The 14,345-nt window shown below is 39.1% G+C and overlaps 1 protein-coding gene across 3 annotated transcripts in view; it reads left to right on the forward strand.

Annotated features, from left to right (window-relative positions):
- The window catches only part of fgfr1a (fibroblast growth factor receptor 1a), a 120,658-nt gene that overhangs the window by 66,042 nt on the left and 40,271 nt on the right, over positions 1 to 14,345 (forward strand). The window contains exon 1 of one of the 3 annotated variants that reach the window (XM_084389272.1): positions 12,401 to 13,104. The exons of the other annotated variants lie outside the window; for them this stretch is intronic. The gene's annotated coding sequence lies outside the window, so the exon portion shown is untranslated. Of the gene's footprint in view, positions 1 to 12,400; positions 13,105 to 14,345 lie in introns of those variants that run through there. 3 annotated transcript variants of the gene reach the window in all.

The following is a 14,345-nucleotide window of genomic DNA, read 5'->3' on the forward strand; positions in this document are numbered from 1 at the left end:
CTTTTTTTATCTAAACGCTAGACATGCCACAGCACATTAAAGCCTATTCAACAAAAACTCACTGTTGCCAACTCTTGTATTCACACACCACACAACTGACTTTGCTGTCAGAAGTATCCTGAGTGGTTAAGACCTGGGTTGCAGCCAGCTATGTGCTCGTTCAGAAAACATCTAAAGCTTTTCATTTTTGTCATCCTCCCAGTTTTAAAAATATTCTGTCGGGGGAAATGGTGTAAAAGGCTCCCCTGTCATTTTCCTCGTTCTAAAACTGAAGCCAACAGCCCACACCCTGCCCGCTAAAGTGTGATGTATAAGGCCTGTCTAAAGTGTGAGATCACGCTGGTGTCATTACAATCAATTCTTGTGCTGTTAGAAAAACTGCTTTCATTTGAAATAAACCAATTTGTGTAAAATACATGATTTATGTTCTATTTCTATTTACTATTTCACACTAAATGTTACTTAATGTGCACACACCATAAACATCTAATGTTGATTAATTAAAGGTAGGGTAGGTCATTTGGGAGAGGCTAGCAATAGCAAGCTAGCTTTGAAAGCATGTGATCCCACCCTCCTTTCAAAGCCACGCCTCCTTCAAAACACATGAACGCAGACAGCAGAGCATTACGAGAGACGGCGTTAAACTACCTCATATCTCAAAGCACATAACATTACAATAATAATGAACGTAAACAACTTACAGAGGTCTAGTTGTACCACCTGACTGCTGCAGATTCATTTCGCCGTTGATAGTGTTGACAAAGAAACGCATATATCCGAGTCTGAGGACGTTAACAGCTCTGGGTAGAACGTCACGGGTTGCTATCTAGAAATGATATGGTTACAACATGGTGTGAACGCACGGACCGAATGCAATGATCGGACAAAAAATATTTTGGTCCTGAGACCTCCACAAAACATATATGTACTTGTTTTAATATTTAGACCAGTTCTGTTAATGACTGCTATCAGGATGTGAAGAGAGTTTTAACCAGTATTACAAAAAGTGTTTATAAAACAAATTGCCTATACCCTACCTTTAATCATAAATATCTCTAAACAAAACGTTAACCTTCGCCTTAAAGAACTTCTTGCATTTTAGAATTTAAAAAATCCAAAAAATTAAAAAATTACGATACCATTGTAGCTCACTCTTGGTGACAAGTTTGTCCTCAAACATTAGCTGAAAGTAACCCCCAACACACACACACACACACACACACACACACACACACACACACACACTCATTGAGCTGCTTAATCTATCCCAAACAAAGACACAGACAAACATGCCGGAAAGACACAGAAAGGCTGACGGAATGCACAATGTGGCGTTGACAGGTGCATGAGCTTTATCACAAGTGGAGGTGGTTCCATCCAACGTTGCTTTGGCACAAGTTAACTCATCCAAATCCCAACAACACCGCCCATGAACAAAAACACATTTAACATTTATTATGTAACCCCCATATTATGTTCTTTGTCCCTCTATTGTATCATAAAATCAATATTATCTTTTAAAATATGTGATTTTCCAACAGTAAAATTTGGGGTCTGGCCAAAGTCCATCTGACTTTTGTACAAAATGTGCCTGATAAGTCTTTTGAAATCACATGATACCTTTGTGTGAAGAGCAGATTGAAACTGAAACAATTGAATCCCATGAAAAGATTCACATCCCCTTGTGAAATAGAACAGTTTATATGTAATTTCACAATTACATTCTGTTGTCTTTGAAATGGTTGAATGTAATGACAAAAAATTTCGGTAACTAATTTATTTAACCCTTTATTTCATTAATATTATATTATCTGCAAGTACAGTTTTTTTTAAAATATACTTTTAAGATTTGAAGTACACTATACATTCAGTACAATTAAGTGCTCTTCTTTCTCTTTCACTGTGCTTTTTATAATTTTGGACCACGCCTTTTTACATTTATTAAATTGGAAGTGTTCAGGATATTCCTCAATAATTCACCGTTTGTATTCCACAGTCTTCTTTTTTTATCATTTAACTATCTCTTCAAGCTTCAAGTATGTTTTTTGAGATGTTGTTCATAATAACATAATAAGTCAAGTCAAGTCACCTTTATTTATACAGCGCTCAATACAATACAGATTGTTTCAAAGCAGCTTTACATTACATTAGAAAATAGTGTCATAGTCCAGCTTAAGTAAGTTCAGTGATGGTTCATTTCTGTTGTGAAAAAGTTATTGATTTAGTTCATTTATCTATACAGCCGCTATATTGTTGTTGTTTAATATTGTTGAATATCAAATGAATTAATAGTGATATCCAGTATTTCTATATCGGGAAAACGTACAAATTCTACGAGGTGGCTTATTCGTACGAATTCATACGACCTGACTCGTACGAAAAAAAATAGATTTTTGCAAAATCGTACATATTTTACGAATTGGAAAATTCGTATGAATTCATACGAATGACCTACCCCTGACCCCGCCCCTAAACCTACCCATCACGTGGGTTTAGACAAATCGTACAAATTCGTACGAGTGAGGTCGTACGAATTAGTACGAATTAGCCAACTTTTTATCATTCGTACGAATTGGTCGTGAGATAGCGTTGTATATCCAGTATAATAGTGATATCCAGTATCTTCTCAGCAAAAATCATTCTCAATTGCTCAGGAAAAGGTGAGCGAGACCGTGGGAGCAGTTAGAGACTAAAAGCTGAGTATGAAAATCGGTATGCAAAGATAATCCCGCTGTCCCATTGTTCAGAGAGGGATCTTCTCCCTCTTAGCTCCGGCTTGTGACACTGTGTGGTTTTCTTTTTTTTTTTATCTCCACGGATGAGAGGTTTTCTGTCTTTACTGGTGCCTGCAGAATTTCCTTATGCTGATAAAGGAGGGAGTGGGCATATAGCCATGGAGGACGGAGTCTTTGTGAAGCAAAGCAGACGTCAACAGCCTGTGTTTTAAAGGGAAATAAAGGAATGGGTGTTTAGTGGCAGGTGTTTTGTCCCTGAAAAGACAAAGACATCTGTCTTATTAGTCCTATGCAAAAATGTGTGACTTTCATCTGACCATGATTGTGTGAGTGGGTGAGAGCTGTTGCTATTACGTTGCGTTTCTAATACAACCAGGATATGCAGAGGTCCCATGGAACGGTCAATCATTAAACGTCTGAGCAGAGTTTATATAAACCACCAATAACACAAGGCTTCTCTTTTTATTGCAGCTTTATGGGGGCTCGTGACTTGTGTGTGCTCGCTCTTCAAAGTTCCTTCTAGGGTGTGTGTACAGCTCACTTCCCACACACACACACACTGGACAGACCTCAGCCACTAGCTCTGTTCCAAAACCTGTGAGCTCCCTCGTTAGACATCATTTTAAGTGCTCGTGTGTGTGTTTTTGAAATAGTTTTTCAATGTAAACATGCTTTAGATGGACTGTTGTAAATCTGTCATGACAACTTTCGGGAGATTGGTATAGCAATGGATATGGCAATGTTGGTGTATTTGGTCTTGGCGGAATAGATCTGCTACGCTGCTACTGCTGCAGAGCAAGTAAACCATGTAACATACATGAATTAACCCCCGTCGCAGATCTATACAGGTGGAGCTGGGGAAGGTGGAGGGTTTCTGAAACCGTGCTGCATGCTAACAGAAACACTATCGGTTTGAATGTTGAGCCGCAGCTCATTGGCCGCTGACGCAACAACAACCAATCAGCTGTGCTGTGTAGATAAAGACATGGTCGCTACCAAATGAGTTAGACCTATCAGCCTGCGCTATCTAGAGTTTCAAGCCAGAACTAGATAATTACAAGATGGCATTCTGTGAAGTTCTTCCCAGAGCTGTTCACGGATTTTTGCATTTCTTTGTCAACACTATCAACGCTGAAATGAATCTGCAGCAGTCAGGTGGTACAAGTAAGAGCTCTGTAAGTTATGTTCATTACTGTAATGTTATGTGCTTTGAGACATGAGGTAATTTAATGGCGCCTCTCGTGACGCTTTGCAGTCTCTGTTCTGAAGGAGCCGTGGCTTTGTAGACGTTCTGAAGGGAGGGTGGGATCTCATGCTTTCAAAGCTAACTTGCTATTGCTAGCCTCTCTGAAGCAGGGGTGTCCAATTGACCATTCACAAAGACCCGCCCCCTATACCCAGCTAACAATTTTTGGTTCCCATAACGTTAGTTTTTGGTACCCAGAACATTCTCAGAATGTTAGTTTATGGTTCCCAGAACGTTATTTTTTATGGTAACCACCCAGCAACGTTCTGGGAACGTTATTTTATTGTTACATAAAAATAAAACCAAAAAAGAACGTTCCATTAACGTAAGTATTTGGTTCCCAAAAAAATAACCAAAAAATAACATTAGGGGAACGTTCTGTGTTAACTGGGTAGTTACTGTTGCTATGTCCAACAAGCCACGCCGCTCCCACGCCCCACCATGTTCTCACGCAATGAAAAATACATCACGGAGCAGAGAGGACACTGACAACACGCTGACAGACAGGACAGACCAGGTAACTTTTGATATGAAACAAAGTCTCAACTTTCACATTTGGTAATTTTTTTAAAGAAATGTAAACATTAAATACCGTTTTGTGGTTCTTTAATGTGTCTGACAGATCGCTGTAGCGCCTCAGTTAGAGCTGCTCGTGAACCGATCATCTCCTCCTTCTAGTTAATTTATAGCATCAAATAAACATGAATGAACATCAGAAGGAATGTTGTTTTAACCGCAGAAAGACATCAGTACAGTCTGTTTTTCAAGTTCAAATCCTCCAACGCTAATCTACAAACTCTCCTGACTGCTTTGTCGGACAAAAATGGCAGATTCGGCGGATGGTGGATTATGATTGGTCAGATAGCCTGTCAATCAAACTCCCTGCGAAGGGTCAATTCTGCTTTTAGAGAGCCACCTTCCAGCAGAGTTTATCTCTAGCCCCAATTAAACACGCCTAAACCAGCAAATGAAGGTTATTATGATCACTAGAAACTTACAAGCAGTTATGTTGGAGCTAAACTCTTCAGGAACGTTGGCCTCCAGGAGCAGAATTGGACACCCTTGCTTTAAAGGCAGCTTCTTATGTAGATAATTGAAAGCAGGGCAGCTCATTAGGTTTTGGAACAGAACTATTGTCTCTATGGTTCCTTCTCCTTCCAGGCTAAGGCTCCATGTATTCTCAAGTCTTCCAGACATTTCTACATATACAATGCCAGCTTATTGTACATGACAGGGAGCCTATACTTTCAGCCCCCACTGATACATCATTGTGTAGCTGTTAAAATGACAACCCTCCCCTAAACCACTTGGAAGAGAGCGATTCATTTGAGGTGATTTTGACCAAAGAACCATTGCTGCATTTGTACTGGGGTTAAAGTTTTAGCCTTAGCTGTGGCCTCTACACCTCTAAATCAAACCCAGGGTGTTACACAAAGGATAAATTATTGAGTTCAAAGACCAACACATTGAGACATCTCACTTTAACTGTGCAGATGATAAACAGTCTAGTATGATTCACCCACATACTACACTCAGATATGCAGTGTATATTTCATGCAGTTAATAAGACAGACCTTGTGTGAATGCTTAACTTAAGACCTGACCAGCAAATGCGTTCCATGTGCCTCCATAGAGTTCAACACATGCCGAATGCTGAGGATGTTCTGAGGATCGGAAAAAATGTCTGTGGGCCGTTTGAAATGTTTTGTGGTGCTTGGCATTGATGATCCACTGCAGATGGAACCCTTACGTGCTGCATGGTCACAGTATTTAGATTACGATTTTTTATGTTTGCTAAGGCAAGCTTCATTTTCATATTGTTCATACAGTACTTGGCCAGCTTCAGCTCCATACCGGCATGATGAATCCGATCTTCAAGCAAAAGGAACTGGATGAATATTTGAACGCGACCGATCCCGACCTGAATTCTGACTTGTGATGCAGCCTGAATCATAATCACACCATGTCACACCGAAATGCATAATTTTCCTGTTATCACTGTAAAGCTGCTTTGCAACAATCTGTATTGTATTAAGCGCTATATAAATAAAGATGACATGACTTGACTTGAATTGCTTGCTTGCACAACCTCTGCAATTCAGCACTCCAGTAAAGTCACATCATGTTTGTTTTAGTGCTGTCAAATCATCTGAACTAAAAGTTTGTGTTTACATAAAATATGTGTGTGTGTATTATTATATTTATATTTATTATATAGTGTGTGTGTTTATACAAAAGAGTGTTTAAAAGAAAGCCACTTTACAGTATTAAAAATTAAAAGACAGTAGCTGCGTTTCCATTACAGATTTGCGCGAAACTTTTGCAATATTTTCTATCTGTTTCCATTGCAGTTTTGCGAAATATTCCTTTTTCGAACTGCCTGGAAAAACACCTCATGCGAGCGTAAAAGCTTTTTTTGCGATATATGGGAGTTTTTGCGAAATTTCCATTGGGCGGATTTTCAATTCGCAATTTTAATTTGCGAAATTTGAAGGGTAATGGAAACATAGCTACTGACAGTGTCTCTTTCAATTATAATTACATCTTTATTTTCTACTATACAGCTGCTCTCCAGAAAAGTTTACTTTGGCAAGCTGTTTCAAACAAACTTTGTTTGGGCCTAATTTTGTTTGAAATTATGTTCAAATTATTCTTCAATTTAGGCCTATATTTTAGCCTTACTTGAAAGAACAATGGGATCCAATGGTTCTTCTGTACAGAGCTAGTCATTGTTTAGATTATTTTTTGTATCTTTGAGAACCTTTTAAATGGGTTGTTTACAGCTGTTTGACCAAAATCATTTGAGATTATTGATCACCAACAATTTAAACTTAAAACTTTATCGACTAAAATAACTTCCAGCAGACGGCCGTACGCATCGATTTATGACGAAAGAGTGACCCTTGACCTTGACACGCAATGTAATGACGAACGCGGAAGCGCAGAGGATAGAGCAAACCAAAACACCAGTCACGAATTAGAAGTTTAAAACGTAAATTTTTAAAGAGAAATGTCAGAAGAGCGTGAGTTTGTTGCCAAGCCCTGTTTGTTTGAACCGCGAGAGGCGTCAAAGCTCATGATGCTCCTACATCCTATATCATACATCGTCAAGCGTTACTCTTTTGTCGTAAGTCGGCTTGCGTAGGCCGTCTGCCGGAAGCTAGTTATTTTAGTCTATAAAGTTTTAAACATGGATATTTTTCTTACACGAACACATCGCTTCGCTTCAGAAGGCTTTTATTAACCCCCGCAGAGCCGCGTCGAGCACTTTTATCACGGATGGATGCGCTTTGATGGACTTTAATATGGAAAATATACATCCATTCACTGCCATTATAAAGCTTAGAGCCAGGACATTTTTTTTATATTATTCGTCTGAAAGAAGAATGTCATATACACCTAGGATGGCTTGAGTGTGAGTAAATCATGGGCTAACTTTCATTTTTGGGTGAACTATCCCTTTAACACTCTCACTGACTTTGTAAAGCTCTTTGATTAAAAAGCATCAGTAATTATCACAGGGAAAAGCTGTGAGGTGAGAACAGACAAGCTTTTACTTTTAAATGGATTGTCTGGTGTTGGTGATAAACAATCTCAATTGATTTTGGTCAAACAGCTGTAAACAACCCATTTAAAAGGTTCTCAAAGATATATGCAAAAAAATATCTAAACAATGACTAGCTCTGTACAGAAGAAGAATTTACACTATAAAAACTCTGAATAATGTGAGGGATCCCATTGTTCTTTAAAGCATGTTTACTTCAGAGAGAGGATTTGCATTCAAACACAGCGTCTCTTTTTGACAGTCAAGATGATTTACAGATTCTATTGAAGAAATGCCAGCATAATTTAGCAGGCAAATGTTGAACACACATGCTTTATCAAAAGATGAAGCTGCAATGAGTTCACTTTGAGCATCAAAGACACATATGGGGGCATTAGAAATAAATGACAGATATGAGAATTAGATCATCGTAATATGACTTCCAGATATAGCTTTTGTCTTTGTGTGCTGCGTAAAAAGGTTGTAAAGTACAACAGTTTTGAACCATTTGCTTTCGCCCAGTAAGTAAGATTTCTTTTACAACTAGATTTTTTTATTTTTCTGAAGAAATTATGAATTTCTTGCCAAAACTTGCCTAGTGTGTTGTGGGTGATCACTTACTGAGCCAAGTCTTACCTATCCTCAGTTGTCTACATAAGTGGTGGGAAACTCTAGGTCTCGAGATCCACTTTCCTTTCACACTAGCACATTTGATGCCAGGGTTATGTGGTCCGGTTCATATGAACTCAAAGTCTGAATCACTTGTTTTGGTGCACTTTTTTCCAACATGCTCCAGTATGATCACATATTATGGGAGTGGGAGTTTCACTGCGGTCCGGGACACATTCAGGACAAATGAGCTTTTACACTGCACATGCAATATGGTCTCATGCGTTCCTGACAACCTTCATATGTGGTTTCAGTGATCTAATCACAAAATGTTTAAGCATAGCCAGACCTTCAGACTGATGGTAGAAGGTCTGGACTCCATCACAGCTTCCATTGGCCAAGGACTGCCCAAGAGGACATCTGAAGACACGTAAAGCAACCAATCACAGTTTGTTTTGTTCCAGAACATGTTTAGGGGTGTGAAAATGTAAAGTTGATGTCCCTACAATAACAGACCAGCATCCATCTAATAAATTATTCATTCAAGAACGTTGTGCAAGCTTACTGCAACACTGGCACTGGTGAACTTCACATACTTTTGAAAATCCAGCGTTTAGCTGATCCTGATAAGCACTCGTCACAGAAGTAAACATGATGGTTTTCTTTTTCCATAAGGGGGTTTGGCGTCATGACGGCTTTGTTACTAGGTGGACCATTACAGAATTACCATTAATCCTGTAGAATTCAATACTGTACTATAACCATAATCACTGGCTTCCGATAACAGCCATATGCGAGTCGAGTTCTGGCCGAAGAGTGACCTCTGACCCCACACATGATGTAAGAGTAACGTAAGCTTAGGTGAGAGTAGACACCTCTCGTGGTTTAAACAAACAGGGCTGGGCAACAAATTCAAGCTACTCCGATGTTTTTCTTTAAAAATTCTCATTTTAGATTTCTAATTCGTGACCGGTGATTCTGCTCTATCCACTGCGCTTCCGCATTTGTCAATACGTCATGCGTCGGGTCAGAGGTCACTCTTGCGCCGGAACTCGATGCCGTTACCAGAAGCCAGTGATTATAGTTTATAAAGTTATAAATTTGGATATTTATCTTACAAAAACACATCGCTTTACTTCAGAAGGCCTTTATTAACCCCCTGGAGTCGTATGGATTACTTTTATGATAGATGCACTTTTTTGGGCTTCAAAAAACAAGTACCATTCACTCTCATTGTAAAGCTTGAAAGAGCCAGGATATTTTTTAATATAACTCAGATTTTGTTTGGCTGGAGGATGGCTTGAGGGTGAGTAAATTATAGGATAATTAAAATTTTTGGGTGACTAACTTTTTAATGCCAGGTGTGTCTGTTCTAAATGCAGAGGAACTGGCCAATTATAGTATTTTTTTAACAGTACATCAAGCACTTAAACTGAAAAAGAAGATCTATGGAGCCATTGTAAAATGTTTGTGGGAGATGGACGCATTTGCTGATGCTTTGGAAACAAAACAAAAAGGTCAAAAAACAGAAAAAGAAGTAAGAAAAGCAACACTGTCCGTTTGTGAAGAGAACCCAAAAGGTGGAGGGGAAAATAATCTAACTCTTGTTCGGGCCAAGAAATTTTACCAAGTGTGAAAATTCCCTAAGAGACTTTTCCATCCATTTTATCATCCATCTGGTGAAAATCTGAGTTCTAGCATAGTTTTCAACACCAAGATGCATGATTGAAGGTATCATTCATGTACCACCAATGGTGCAGGACGAGTTATCCAAAGAAATAATATTATGTGTGAGTGATTCTCGTATGAGGTTGTGCTTTTGACCACGTTTCCCTCTCCATCTCTCTGTTTACGTCTGTCTTCACCCCTCCCCCACTTCTTTCCTGCAGTCTAACCCTCATTAGTCTCACTGAGACTGGTTCACACCTCATTGCCACCTCCATTCATTGCTGTATTTCGTGATAAGCCCCCTTTAGTAAGTCAATGGGACCCTTTCAGAATCAGCTGCCTGCTTGCTTGCCTGAAGAACAAGAGGGGGGCTAGCAGACAATTAGATAGATTTATTCCAAGGCTTTGCCATTGTGGAAAATAAGCTCAGAAGAACACTTCTTCATTTCAGGAAATGTATCTTTTGGGTCTGACCAGCATCTGGTCTGATAAGTGGGGTTGGGGATGACTAAACCACTTGATGGTCTAATGTAGAGTAGGCATGGGCCTAGTCATTCCTCTGTCACGAGGAAAACAATCATGTTAAAGTAACTGATGTTTCAATAAAACATTGTGTCAAAAGAAAAGAAAAAACATCAGTCCTGAGGCTCTATTGGAACATAAATAGTGTGTCACACAGGCGTCTGCTGTCTCTTTCTTGGACTTTGCTGTTATTTGGAGAGCAAATTGGGCCAATAAATGTTTTAGTAGAGAGAAAATTGTCACCTCAAGCCCTCTGGTGAAACCTTACAACTGTGAACAGAACACTGGCAAACAAATAAACAATGTCTAAATTGAAATTTCAGAAGAAACCGTTTTGTTGTTTCTTAGAACAGTAGATGTCACACTTAACTTGTTTGTTTTGTAGCAATATTTCTATCATTACCTTTTAAAATGTTCACTTTTGTATTTTAATCATATTTTTTAATACAGCTTGACAGATGCATGTCTGCTAACCAGGTCAATCACAGAAATACACGGGACAAAGCTGTTATGTTCTTTCCTGAGCCCAATAAGGTAGAGGACATTAGTTGGGCTCCCTCATCAGGAGCCAGGACAATGTACACCCCCCATCCACACATCGACCCCCAACAATGGCTGCACTGCTACTTAAGCTGATGCTTCCTGGACCCACGGATGTTTTCTATGCTAAAGTACTCTTGAACTAATTGAAGTTTGAAATAAAAGAGGAGATGTTATCTGGAGCTTGACCGAACCTTTTCCTGCTGTTGAGATAATACGTTTGCAAACTCTTGACTTTGTTGTGGTCATCTTCACTATGCAAACACAAACCGTGTTAGGGGTGTGTGGACATTGTTGTCACACATGCATACACACATAAAGAATGAACGGAACAGCTTTATCTATGGAGGACAAAGAAAGGAGACTTATCAGTCATTTATCTAATAATGTCTTTAAAGCATTTAGAATATTATCGTATTTATTTCAATGGGTAGTTGATGCATAACATGGACATTACAAACCTTAAAGGCCCACTGAAGTGCCTTGAAATGCACAGCATTATTCATTGTGGGCGGGACATATCGATCAGCTCCTCCCCTTTTGAAAAATAGCCAATAGCATTAAGTTTATATCACAGCTCAGCTTGAGCTCGAATCGGTAAAGCCGCAGTTTCCTTCTAATCTCTAACCGTTTCTCCTCCTAATCTCCCTCATATCGTTTTAAAATACATTCTGTGCAGAATTTAAATGGGTTGGATACGTTTTCTGGTCTGAGGCGATCCGATCATATGATCAGCTCTGTGCTATCGTGTCTCTGGACCGGAGATATGACCGATTTCAGCCACAGCTTCAGCGTACAGTTATAGTATAGGGGGCGGAGCTTCAGATTCCAGAGAGCATTTGATTGGACAGAAAATCTGATGAGAAGCTGAAGTGCAGTAGCCTGGTCCTAACAGACTCTCGTACATTTCATTTGTACAGAGAGTTTGGCCACTCTCCATTGACAAGCGTTAACTTCCTTGAAGGCGGGTACTCTGTTGAAGTTTAAAACGATTGGATCTGCCATAACCAATCGCTAACGTTTGGTCGTGACGTAACCCTACAAATCAAACTAGCGCACCACACGTCATCGTTCTCAGCCACTCCCTCTGTTCGCTGATTGGACGGCCAAAAAATTGGCCGGAGAAAACCCATAAATATACCGCAAACCCAGACGGAGTACTGAAGGAAAATGAAAATTGAGCGGAAGTACGAAGGAGGGCGGGGCCAGGCTAGAAGTGCAGAGTGATGTCATCAAAATCATTGATCCATATTGACAAAAGTGAGAGACTGTACGTTTTGAACGTTTATATCTTCTAAATGCGAATTTTGTCATTGTTTTTGGATCACACTAGCTTATAGACAACAGTATGGCTAACATATTCATACTAAAAGCCCAACAACTTTTGATGTGGGTGATGATTTCATGGGGACTTTAACCAGTCTGTAACTTTCTTATGTCTCTATTTTTATAATGTAATGTAATATCATTTCAAAAGAAATGTAGATTTTTATTGTTTTTCTTTCAGTCTTAGTGTGACAGAAACTACAATCCCAAGATGCACTGGGCGAGCTGTTTGGTAGTCCTGAGGTGTTGGAGTGATGGAGGGGGAGTCAGGTCTTTCTGAACACACACTCCTCCATCCATGAGTGCGGAATCTCGCAGCTGTATCCTCTGTAGTGCTGGGGGAGGACGACGATACGGACTATCTACAAACCAGTACAAACACTCAATAGTGAAGTTAGTTTTCCGAAGCTAGACCGATTTATACAGAGGACTGCGACTCAAGTAAAAGCGCATTTGATCGTTTTGGTTAGTTTTGACTTTCGACCGAAGTAGCGACTGGGGTAAAAGTTTTTTCCCCTCTACCTCCTTGTCGCACGAGCGCAAACAAAACAAAATCCTCACGGGTGGGATTTTCAGAAGAAAAACGGACGAACACGGTGGGAAATCGGTCTGTTGGTGTTATGAGCGAGTCTTAAACGTTATGATACTTAACGAAATCATCTTCACGCGATCTTTAGTACGAGCACGCGTCTCCGCCGAATATTTCCACTGATTTCAAACGATTATCACTCAGGCGACTCGAACGTGTAACATCCGTGTGGTTTAATGAAAACTAAAAAAGTCTGAACTTACAACAGAGGAAGAAATGTGGAGTTTCGTCCATTGACTGTTTTTGGGAGCTTGTATTCTATGAACTTTTAAATCTGATTTGGGATTGACTCTTTTCAGAAAGGATTTGCTTCAGAAAGAAAAAGGTGAGTAACGCCTGTAAATGGACTCTTGTTAGAGTCCGTAATCAAATACACATGCTTTGCTGTTTTATTGATTTGAATAATACTTGTAGAGTTTTTATAAAAACGCCAGGACAGTATAAAAACACTGTTGGGAAGAGTTTGATGACAGTTGTTTCCAGAAACGCGATGTTTTCCGTTTTCTTTTCTCTTTTTGTCTACTCATCTTGCAACGTTACTTGAATCATTTAAATTTTATTCGTCTGTCAGAAACCAAAGGAGGCCCTTCTTTAAATCACTTTAAAATGCATTTGGACGGAAAGTCATTTTGACTGGGCAGTTTGTTTAAATGTTAATGTATTTTATTGAGCCTGACCAGCTATTATTATTATTATTATTTATTTTATTTATTTTTTCTTACGGTTTTCGTATGAGTAACCTACGCTGTGGGATCTCATTAGCTTTCATCATCAAATTCCCCAAAATCTGATGTTTTTATGAGAGCGAGTTGATGCGCGTGCCTGTAGCCTACTGTCACGCGCGCTCCCGCACATCATCATCTCATATTTGAAGCCATCCAGGAGGTCAGTACAGCGAAATAATGTTTTCAAAATCGAAAAATCGATTGGAATATCTAAGCATATTTAGCTTAAAATATTGGATTTCTGTTTCACTTAGTGGCTTCTGTGGAAAAGGTGTTATTGTGTTCAGCATTTGTTACATATCTAAGCTATTAGGTTACTTAAGAATGATTTCCCCCGTAGTTATTTGGGACCCTGACAGTTACTTTTAATTTTGCCCCTGCACTGTTTTAATTATTAGTATTATTTTGTGAATCAGTATTTTCATGCATTATTGGCCCTTCATCCATGAGATTTTGCAGATTCCCTTTCCCAAAATAATTGCATGTTATCTTGATGTGAAGGCAGGTTTATTCTTGCAGTTGTTTATCTTTCCACAGTAAAAAAAAAAAAAAAAAGACAAACAACATACCTATACTGAGGTATGAGTTTGGATGGCACTGTGGCAGAAGGATAATTCAGTAAAAAACACACATTGTTAAAAGACATAAGACGCATTAAATCCTGAAATCATTTCAAAGACAGAAAAAACGTCTCTTTAGCTGAAAGTCATATTTATGTCTTTATTTGGGCCAAGACATGTATGTTTTCACAGAAATTATCCTAATTCAACAAGCTTGAGTCTTGTTGTGCTATAGGGCTTTTGGGCAGCTAAAGAAATGTATGTTTTTACAGAAATGAATT

The sequence above is a fragment of the Rutilus rutilus genome (assembly GCF_951802725.1).
Source record: "Rutilus rutilus genome assembly, chromosome: 19".
Taxonomy (NCBI): domain Eukaryota; kingdom Metazoa; phylum Chordata; class Actinopteri; order Cypriniformes; family Leuciscidae; genus Rutilus; species Rutilus rutilus.